Below are 10174 nucleotides of genomic sequence, written 5' to 3'. Positions count from 1 at the left end.
GTTGAGCCTTTGTGAATGGGATTAGTGCCCTTGAGTACAAGGAACCAGGGGGATTCTCTTGTTTTCTTTCTGCAATGTAAAAATACAATGAGAAGTCAGCAACCTGAAAAAGGGCCCTCACCAGAACCTGACCATGCTGACACTTTGATCTCAGACTTTCATCTTCAGAACTGTGAGAAATTAATTTGTGTTAGTCATAAGCCACTGACTCTATGGTAGTTTGCTATAAGACCCCAAAACAACTAAGAAAGAGCTAAAAGAAAATGACACATATACATGCAAAAAAAAATTTTTTTTGCTTACTTTAGATTCCATATGCTTTTCTTTTTCTAGATTTCTAAGGTGGAAACTTAGTCATTTCAGATCTTTCTTCTTTTCCAGTACAAGCATTCAGTGTTATAAATTTTCCTCTAAGGATTTGCTGCACCCACAAATTTTGACAAGCTGCATTTTCTTTTTCATGTACATCAAACTATTTTTTTGCTTTCTCTTAAGACTTCTTCTTTGACCCATATGTTATTTAGAATCTCTTTAGTTTGGGGAGACTTCCACCTATTCTGTTTCAGTTATTTCTTTTATTGGTTTCTGGTTTAATTTTACTGTAATCTGAGAGCAGACTTCATACCATTTCTATTATTTTAAATTTATGGAGGTGTACTTTATGTACTTTATGAATATTCCATGTGAGTGTGAGAATGTGTATTCTGCTGTTGTATGCAATAGTCCCTATGAATCAACGAGATCCAGTTGATTTATGATGATGTTCAGTTCACCAACGCCCTTCTTATTTTTTGACTGGTGGATCTGGCAATTACTAATAGAGGGCGTGGAAAACTCCAACTATAATCATGAATTTATCTCACATTATTTGAAACTAGGTTGTTATATATATATATATCTAAATGAAAGATTTTTATGTCTCATCATTAACAAAGACTCTTTATTCCTGATTACTTCTCTTTCTTTGAAGTATGTATTAGCTAAAGTTAATATAGCCATTCCAGCTTTCTTTTTATTGGTGTTAGCATGATATTTCTTTCTCTATCATTTTTAGCCTAGATGATTTTTTAGATAGGTTTCTTTTTTTTAGTTTTTTATTTCTTCTTTTTTGGTTATACAGGACAATTGACGAATATATATATATATATATATATATATATATATATATATATGGAGTATAAAACTGCCCATTCTTTCGGTTGTACTTGATTTGGAATTATACTGGTTGCGTATTCATATATGAACATAGGAAAGTTATGTTCAAGTCATTCTATTGTCTTTCCTATTCCCATCTCTCCTCTCTTCCCTTCATTTCCCTGTGCCTAATCCAATGAACTTCTATTCTTTCCTCCACCCTCCCCGCTTATTGTGTGTTAGCATCCACATTTCAGAGAGAACATTCCACCTTTGGTTTTAGGGGACTGGTTTATTTCATTGAGCTGATACTCTCCAGATCCATCCATTTACCAGAAAATATCATAATTTAATTCTTTCTTATGGCTGAATAATATTCCATTGCGTATGTACCACATTTTCTTTACCCATTCATTTGTTCAAGGGCACCTAGCTTGGTTCCACAGCTTAGCCATTGTGAATTGAGCTGGTATGAACATTGATGTGGCCATATCACTATAGTAGGCTGATTTTAAGTCATTGGGTATATGTCAAGGAGTGGGATACTTGGATTAAATGGTGGTTCCATTCCAAGTTTTCTGAGGAATCTCCATACTACTTTCCAAAGTGGTCGAACCAATTTGCAGTCTCAACAAAAATGTATGAGTATACCTTTTCCCCCACATCCTCACCAATATTTATTGTTACTTGTATTCTTGATAATTGCCATTCTGACTAAATCTCAGTTTAGTTTTAATCTGCATTTCTCTAATTGCTAGAGATGTTGAACAATTTTTCATATATTTGTTGACCAATCACAATTCTTCTGTAAAGTGTCTGTTCTGTTCCTTAGCCCATTTATTGATTGGGTTATTTGCCTTCTAGTGTTAAGTTTTTTGAGTTCTTAATATACATATGTGGAGATTAATGCCCTATCTGAGGTGCAGGTGGCATGGATTTATCTCCCATTCTGTAGACTGTCTCTTCACATTCTTGATTGTTTCCTTTGCTGTGAAGAAGCTTTTTGATTTGATGTAATTCCACCTATCAATTCTTGTTTTAATTTCCTGAACTACTGGAGCCCTGTTCAGAAAACGGTTGCCTGTACCAATATTTTGAAGTGTTTCTGTATGTTTTCGTCAAGTAATTTCCAAATTTCTGTTAATACATTAAAGCCTTTGATCCATTTTAGGTTTATTTTTGTATATGTTAAGAGATAGCAAACTGGTTCCAATCTTCTGCATGTTTTCTAGTACCATTTGCTTGAAGAGCCTATCTTGTCTCCAATATATGTTTTTGGCACTTTTGTCGAGAATTAGATGGCTATAGATGTGTGGGTTTAATTCTGGGTCCTCTTTTCTCTTCCACCGTTCTATTTGCCTATTTTTATGCCAATTCTACACTGTTTTGTGATGATGGCTCTGTAGTATATTTTGAAATCAGGTACTACAATGTCTCCAACATTTTCTTTTTTGCTCAAGAGTACTTTGGTTATTTTAAGATCATTTGTGTTTCCATACAAATATGATTCTGAAAATATGAATTTTAAGGGCTTTTCCCCCTAGTTCTGTATAGAAAGCCATTGGCATTTTGATGAGGATTACATTGAATATGTAGATTACTTCTGGTTACAAAACCATTTTAATAATATTAATTCTCCCAATCCAAGAACATGAAGGGTTTTTCCATCTTCTAGTGTCTTCTTTAATTTCTTTCTTCACTATTTCATAATTTTCATTTTGAAGGTCTTTCACCTCCTTGGTTATAATTATTCCTAAGTATTTTATTTTGGTTTTATTTTGAGGCTATTGTGAATGAGTTCCTTTTATTGATTTCCTTCTTTCAGCGACTTCATTATTGGTTTATAGAAAATCTACTGGTTTTTTATGCTGATATTGTATCCAGCTATCTTGCTGAATTTGTGTATCAGTTCTCAAAGTCTGTTGATAGAATCTTTACAATCTTCTGAGTATAGAATCATATCATTGCTCTGGCTAAAATTTTAAGTAGTATATTTTGAATAACAGTGATGAGAGGGGACACCCTTATCTTTTTCCTAATTTTAGAGGAAATGCTTTTCCCTATTCAGCATGATGTTATTATGTGTTTAATGTACATTGCCTTTATTGTGTTGATATATGATCCTTTGATTCCTATATTTTTCAAGGATTCCTTTAAAATGAAGGAATGCTGAATTTTCTCAAAGGCTTTTTCTTGTGTATTGAGATGGTCATGTGAGCTTTATCCTTGAGTTTATTTAAGTGTTATGTTTATTGATTTGTGTATGTCGAACCATCCTTGACTCTCTAGAATGAATCCATGGTATCTTATCTTTTTAATGTATTATTGAATGTGATTTATCTCAAGGTCCTTGAAAAATAAGAAAAAAAGCAAAACTAAAACCTATAGAAGGAAAGAAATTATGAAGTTGAACTAAATGAATTAGAGACTAAAAGAAAAATACAAAAGGTCAATGAAACGAAGACCTGGTTCTTTGAAAAGATAAACAAGATTGACAAACCCTTAGTCAAACTAACAAAAAAAGAAAAAGAGAGAGGGAGAAGACCCAAATAAACAAAATTAGGAAAAGGGGAATATGACAATAGGTGCCACTGAAATCCAGATGATCATTAGGGACTATTTTCAAAATAAAATGGAATATCTAGAAGGACAAATTTCTAGACACATATGCTCTTCCAGAATTGAACCAAAAGGCTATTTATATAAACATAGCAATAATAAGAAATGAAATTGAATCAGTAATAAAGAGTAATAAAAAAACCCAAGAACAATATAAAAAGTTCAAAACCAGGTAAATCCATGGCTAAATTTTACCAGACTTAAAAAAACAAACAAATAAACCTAATACCAATGCTCCTCAAACTGTTCCATAAAAAGAGAGAAAGAAAGAAAAACAAACAAACAAAGAAATCCTTCCAAATACCTCTGATACAGCTACAAAAGTCAGGTAAGGACACAACAACAACAAAAAAACAGAACTATAGACCAACATCCTTCCTGAATACAGATACAAAAATCCTCAATAACATATTTTCAAATTGAAAGTGCCTTTTAATTGATATATTTAGACCATTGATATTTAAGGTTATTGTTGATATAAGTGGGTTGATATCTACTTCTTTTTGTACTTTTTTAGTGAATGCCCTTGAGTTTTCAATATTTATATTTTTAACTAATTCACATACTCTTTAAAATAATGCTACCACTCCTTTTTAGGTAACAAATCCTACAAGCAAAGCTTGGTAGAACACATATCAACTTTACATTCCCCAAAAGAACATTTGACTCTCTCAACACTAAAGTTAACGGTGTCTTCCCCCAAGAACACCGAGTGAGTTTTTCTTTTTTTTTTTTTTTCGGTACTAGGAATTGAACCCAGGGGTGCTTTAGTACTGAGCCATCTATAGCTCTTTTTATTTTTTATTTTGAGACAAAGTCTCACTAAGTTGCTTACGCCCCCACTAAATTGCCAAGGCTGACTTTGAACTTGCAACACTTCTGCCTGAGCCTCCCGAGCTGCTAGGATTATAGGCTTGTGCCACCATGCCCAGCTTGAGCCCTTGATTTATATGTGCTCAGTTCATGTTGACTTTCTCCTAAGAGTCAAATCAAATCATACTTTTTCTGAGTCAGAGTATGTCTGAGATCTTTAAATCACTTTTTTTTCCTAGGAAGAAAAAAAATGTGTTATTTTCAATGATTACCATTTGAGCCATTTAGCTTAGGATAAAGGCAGAATTCCTTTTAGGAGAAATCCACTCTGAAGTTTAGTTAAATATCATAAGGGGGTGTTTGTTTCAGTTAAATAATATCCCACCAAACTTCATGTCCACCTGGAACTTCTTTGCAGATGTAATTAGTTAGGATGAGGTCATGCTGGAAAGAATCAGTTCTGATCCATTGACCAATGTCCTTATGAAAAGAAAAAAACAAGAACACAGGGAGAACCCCCATGACATAATATGCCCCGTGCTATTGCTTGCACTTATAGAGTGATGTATATTTTCTCTGAGCAGGTTAGGAAGAGTTGATATGGGGAAGGAAGCCTTTTTGCACCTCATACTGAGGGAAATATTCAAAATTAATGGAGCTGGAAAACCTCCATATTTTGAATGGCCTATCTGTCCCTTGGTATTACAAGGGATAACCCAGTATGTCCAAATGCTGGTCTACCTTCTTCTAGTGTAATTGTCTTGTGAGAGGCAGGCAGCAAACTCACACTCCTGTGAGCAAAGAGAGTTGTTTTTATTTTTTAAATGCAGGACAACAATGGAATGCATTATAATCCTTATCATACATATAGAGCACAATTTTTCATATCTCTGTATATAAAGTATGTTCACGCCAATTTATGCCATTATGCATGTACTTTTTTTGCATTACAATTCTTAATACACATATATACCACAATTTTCATATCTCTGTTTGTACATAAGGTATGTTGACACCAAATTCAAGTCTTCATACATGTACTTTGTATAATGATGCCCATCACATTCCACCATCCTTGCTAATCCCCTTCCCCCTCTTTTCCCTTCCAACCCTCTTCCCTATCTAGAATTAATCTAATCCTCCCATGCTCTCCCTCCCTACCCCACTATGAGTCACCCCCCCTTATATCAGAGAAAACATTCAGCATTTGTTTTTTGGGGATTAGCTAACTTCACTTAGCATTATCTTCTCCAACGCCATCCATTTACCTGCAAATGCCATGATTTTGTTCTTTCTTAATGCTGAGTAATACTCCATTGTGTATAAATGCTACATTTTTTTTTATCCATTCATCCATGGAAGGACATCTAGGTTGGCTCCACAGTTTAGCTAATATGAATTGTGCTGCTATAAACATTGATGAGGCTGTCCATGTAGTATGCTGTTTTTAAGTCCTCAAAGAGAGTTTTATCTGGAAGGTTTTCTCACTCTAAGCCACTGGGAATAGGTCTATATTGGAGAGAATTCATTGCCTGTGAAGACAGGCCTTACTAGGGTGTCTAGAAGAATATCTTTATTTTCTGGAATTTAGTGATTGTGTCCAAATGCCAAACTAGAAGCCATTCTCCTCAGGGGGAGGTGAGCTGGCCCCTGGACATTGGCTGCAGGTGGGGAGTCAGACAGGGAAACACCTATCATAACCCCCTGACAATGGAGTTAACTTGAGCTAGATGGCCCTAGGCATAGTAAGAGTGTGGTTATGTGGAATTTTTCATGGCTCACCCTTCCTTTACCCACGAATGCTCACCTTATTGTCATAGAGGTAGAAAAATTGCTTCTCTTCACAAGGACAGTTTAGTATGCAGACTGTTATGTAAGTATTGAAAGGGTGAAAAGACAAGACAAGAATACTGAAGTCATGGACATAGAACCATAGGGAACAGTGACCACCTGTAGGACTGGAGGAGCCCAGGGAAGAAGCTGGAATTGCCAAAACATAGATACTTAAGGAGATGTCCCCTGCAGGCAAAACTCATACCACTGAAGAAAGGAGATCAGGTGTCCATGCTGGTTTCTCTGAGCTCAGAGGAAGGGTCCCTGTGAGGTTGGATAAAGACCTAGGAAAAGGACACCTAGCCAGCTGGTGCTGGCGTCTGGAGATAAGATGTGATAAGGTTGGTTTGTGAATGTTGGAAAAACTACAAACTAGACTCAGCTGTTGCTAGAGCAACAATCTGTTGCTGTCAGTGTGGAGAAGAAGGACAGGAATGGGATTCAAACAAAAAAAGAGCAGGTCTTCCCCATCCAGCCTTGCAGTCTTAGCTAATGCCTCCACTGCTAGAGACCCACAGAGAGCAGCTGGCAGAGCACAAATGAGTTCTAGTCCCAGCCCTCAAAACTGAGTATGGACAGGTGAGCTGGGAACAGAAGGCAATAGCTTCATGACTGGTACAGTCCACCTCTGGCTACTCAGCATCTGCATGTACCCTACCCACATTCCATACCTCAACTAAACAACTCTTTGACTGCACCTGAAAAGGTGCAGCTTCATACCACCCAGACATCTAACTTTCTCCCTGAGATGAGGAGAGTCATCATGTTCATCTCTGAGTAGTTTGAAACCACGTTTCATAGAGCTCAAGGCAGACTGGGTGGGGAAGCTGTGTTGGCATTTGCCATGTGGCCCCTTTGATCTCTAGAGCTTTTAATATACAATTCTGATGTTTTTCTTGGCAATTCTTTTTGTGTTTTTTATTGCATTTGGCGATCAACAGGGGAACACTCTAATTTAATAGCATTTTTTTAAAAGTCTCACAGCTCATGTCTCCTGGTGAATGAAAATGCTGGGCTAAAATTTCACACTGTGAACTCACCTCTCTTTTGGCAGAATTTTTAGTATTAACTGATTCTTTCCTAAGGTAATCTGAGGTTCTTATGACCTCTAAGCCCCCTTGGAGCTTCAAAATGGCTCAGAAAAAAAAATAAATGTGAAAAGAAAAGAAGTTGTTCCCTAACAGAAAATACTTTTAAAAAATTATTTCCACATGATAGAACATAAAATTTTGAAAATATTAGTTGTTAAAGTGAGGCTTCAAACTGGCAGACTGAATAGTGCCCTAATCACTGTTGCTTGCTGAGTGTAGCACCTTTCTTTATTTTTTTAAAAAAAGTATTTGTGTATCCCTGACCAGGTATGATGAGGTCTTCAATTTGCCCCAGTCACCATGTCCCTAATGTCTCACTCAGCTAATACATACTACTTATCTGTTACCTGAATGCAGGCTTTTCGGCTTACAAGAGCTAAATTAATATTGATTTTTTTTCTTTTTCATTTTAAAGCAGGCTGTGTTACCAACCACAGACTCATGGAGATAGAAGACATCTGGCTCACCCTCCTGCCTTCAACAGAGCACCATTTGTGATCCTTAACAAAGTACAGCTTCGAGGGGTCTGTCACCACAAGTCACTACATCAGAAATTCAAGGAAAGATTTGATGAAGAATAGCTCAGTGAATTTACACCACGGACCAGTCAAGAGAAAACATGAGACCCATTTCTTGGTGTGGATATTCAGCCCACCTAAAAAGAAAAATGTGAAGACATAAAGCAATATGCTTCATACTCAGACAAGCACAGAAAGTATAGCTTCCCTATTAACCGTAAACAATTCAATCTCCCTGGAGATCCACCATATCCCCATCCCATAGAATAAATCGGAAACATACTTGACAATAAACAAGAATTCTATTTCTTTGGACATATGCTGTCTCCTTTTAGTTAAAGACAGTATCTTTGAGATAAATGCTTGCATCTTTCAAATCCTTCCTCTCTTCTTCTCCCCTTTATGAAAGCATTTATCTTGTCTTTGGGAAAGGAGACAAGAGTAAGGGAGGGGAGTCCTTATGCTGTTGTTACCTGCAGTCGATCTGCAGAGGGGTTGATGGTGTCCCAGGGGGACATCCCTGATGAAGCCCACAGTTGTTGAATCTGTCAGGCCTGGTAGGCTTCCTTACTTACCATCAGTATGTTTCAAATGCATGGCTGGTCTTCTGGTTCTCTGTTCCTTCCAAGTGCTATGTGGTATTTGAGGTGGGGAAATCCTACTGATGGAGGAGAGGGCTTCTCTAGTTCATGCACATAGGTCAGGTACAGCTACGGCTCCTCTGATCTCTTTGGAGAAGCCCATGGGCATCTGTTCTCATGTGCTCTATTTTCACTGGAGGTTACAATTGTGGCTGGTGAACTCAGGGTCCAGGTTCTTGGTCCTCTCCCCTTGACTTGGTCTCTTAACTCAACACCTTCTGGTACAGAAATCTGTCCAGGTCTAAGATCCAGCTCCCAGTCTGGTGACTTTCCCTGTAACTCTACAAGTCACTTTGCTCCAACATGGAAACCCCTCTGTAAGCTTGCCAAGGCTGTACCACTGATTCTCCATCCTCCAGATCCTCCATTGGTCTACCAGTCTGTTTTGGTGATAATACCATGCTACAAGAGAATGAAGGAACTGCTAAATCAATTTCTCTCTCTCTCTCTCTCTCTCATCAGAACATTTGTAATTTATTCTTTTTTATTGATTTAAAAAAATGAAAGTGGAATGCATTACAATTCTTATTACACATATAAACCAAAATTTTTCATATCTCTGTTTGTGTATTAAGTATGTTGACACACAATTCGCGTCTTCATACATGTACTTTGGATAATGATGTCTATCACATTCCACCATTCTTGCTAATCCCCTGCCCCCTCCCTTTCCCTCCCACCCCTCTCCCCTATCTAGAATTCATTTATTCCTCCCATGCTCCCCCTCCCTACCCCACTATGAGTCGGTCTCCTTATATCAGAGAAAACATTTGGCATTTGTTTTTTTGGATTGGCTAACTTCACTTATTATCTTCTCCAACTGCATCCATTACCTGCACTGCCATGATTTTATTCTCTTTTATTGCTTAGTAAAATTCCATTGTGTATATATGCCACATTTTTTTATCCATTCGTCCACTGAAGGGCATCTAGGTTGGCTCCACAGTTTAGCTGCTGTGAATTATGCTACTATAAACATTGATGTGGCTGTGTCCCTGTAGTATGCTGTTTTTAAGTCCTTTGGGTATAGTCCAAGGAGAGGGATAGCTGGGTCAAATGGTGGTTCCATTCCCAGGTTTCCAAGGAATCTCCATACTGCTTTCCATATTGGCTGCACCAATTTTCAGTGCCACCAGCAACGTATGAGTGAGTGTACCTTTTCCCTACATTCTCGCCAACACTTATTGTTGTTTGACTTCATAATAGCTGCCATTCTGACTGGAGTGAAATGATATCTTAGAGTAGTTTTAATTTGCATTTCTCTGATTACTAGAGATGATGAGCATTTTTTTTCATATATTTGTTGATTGATTGTATATCCTCTTCTGAGAAGTGTTTGTTCAGGTCCTTGACCCATTTGTTGATTGGGTTATTATTTTTTTTTTTTTTGGTGTTTAGCTTTTTCAGTTCTTTATATGCCCTAGAGATTAGTGCTCTATCTGATCTGTGAGGGGTAAAAATTTACTCCCAAGATGTAGGCTCTCTGTTCACCTCACAGATTATTTCTTTTGCTGAGAAGAAAGTT

General features: G+C 37.1%; 1 long non-coding RNA gene across 2 annotated transcripts; it reads left to right on the top strand.

Annotated features, from left to right (window-relative positions):
* The first annotated feature begins 2964 nt into the window (after positions 1 to 2964).
* LOC125619060 lies at positions 2965 to 9339 on the top strand. Of its 2 annotated transcripts, none has more exons than XR_007350539.1 (2): positions 2965 to 4465; positions 7906 to 9339. It is a non-coding gene; the product is annotated as an uncharacterized LOC125619060 (long non-coding RNA). The 2 variants fall into 2 exon arrangements; XR_007350540.1 differs by lacking the exon at positions 2965 to 4465 and adding an exon at positions 5899 to 6740.
* The last annotated feature ends 835 nt before the right edge of the window (positions 9340 to 10174 follow it).

The sequence above is a fragment of the Marmota marmota genome, unplaced genomic scaffold (assembly GCF_001458135.2).
Source record: "Marmota marmota marmota unplaced genomic scaffold, marMar, whole genome shotgun sequence".
NCBI lineage: Eukaryota > Metazoa > Chordata > Mammalia > Rodentia > Sciuridae > Marmota > Marmota marmota.
The sequence above is the reverse complement of the archived record's forward strand: the minus strand, read 5'-3'. Positions and strand labels throughout refer to the sequence as shown.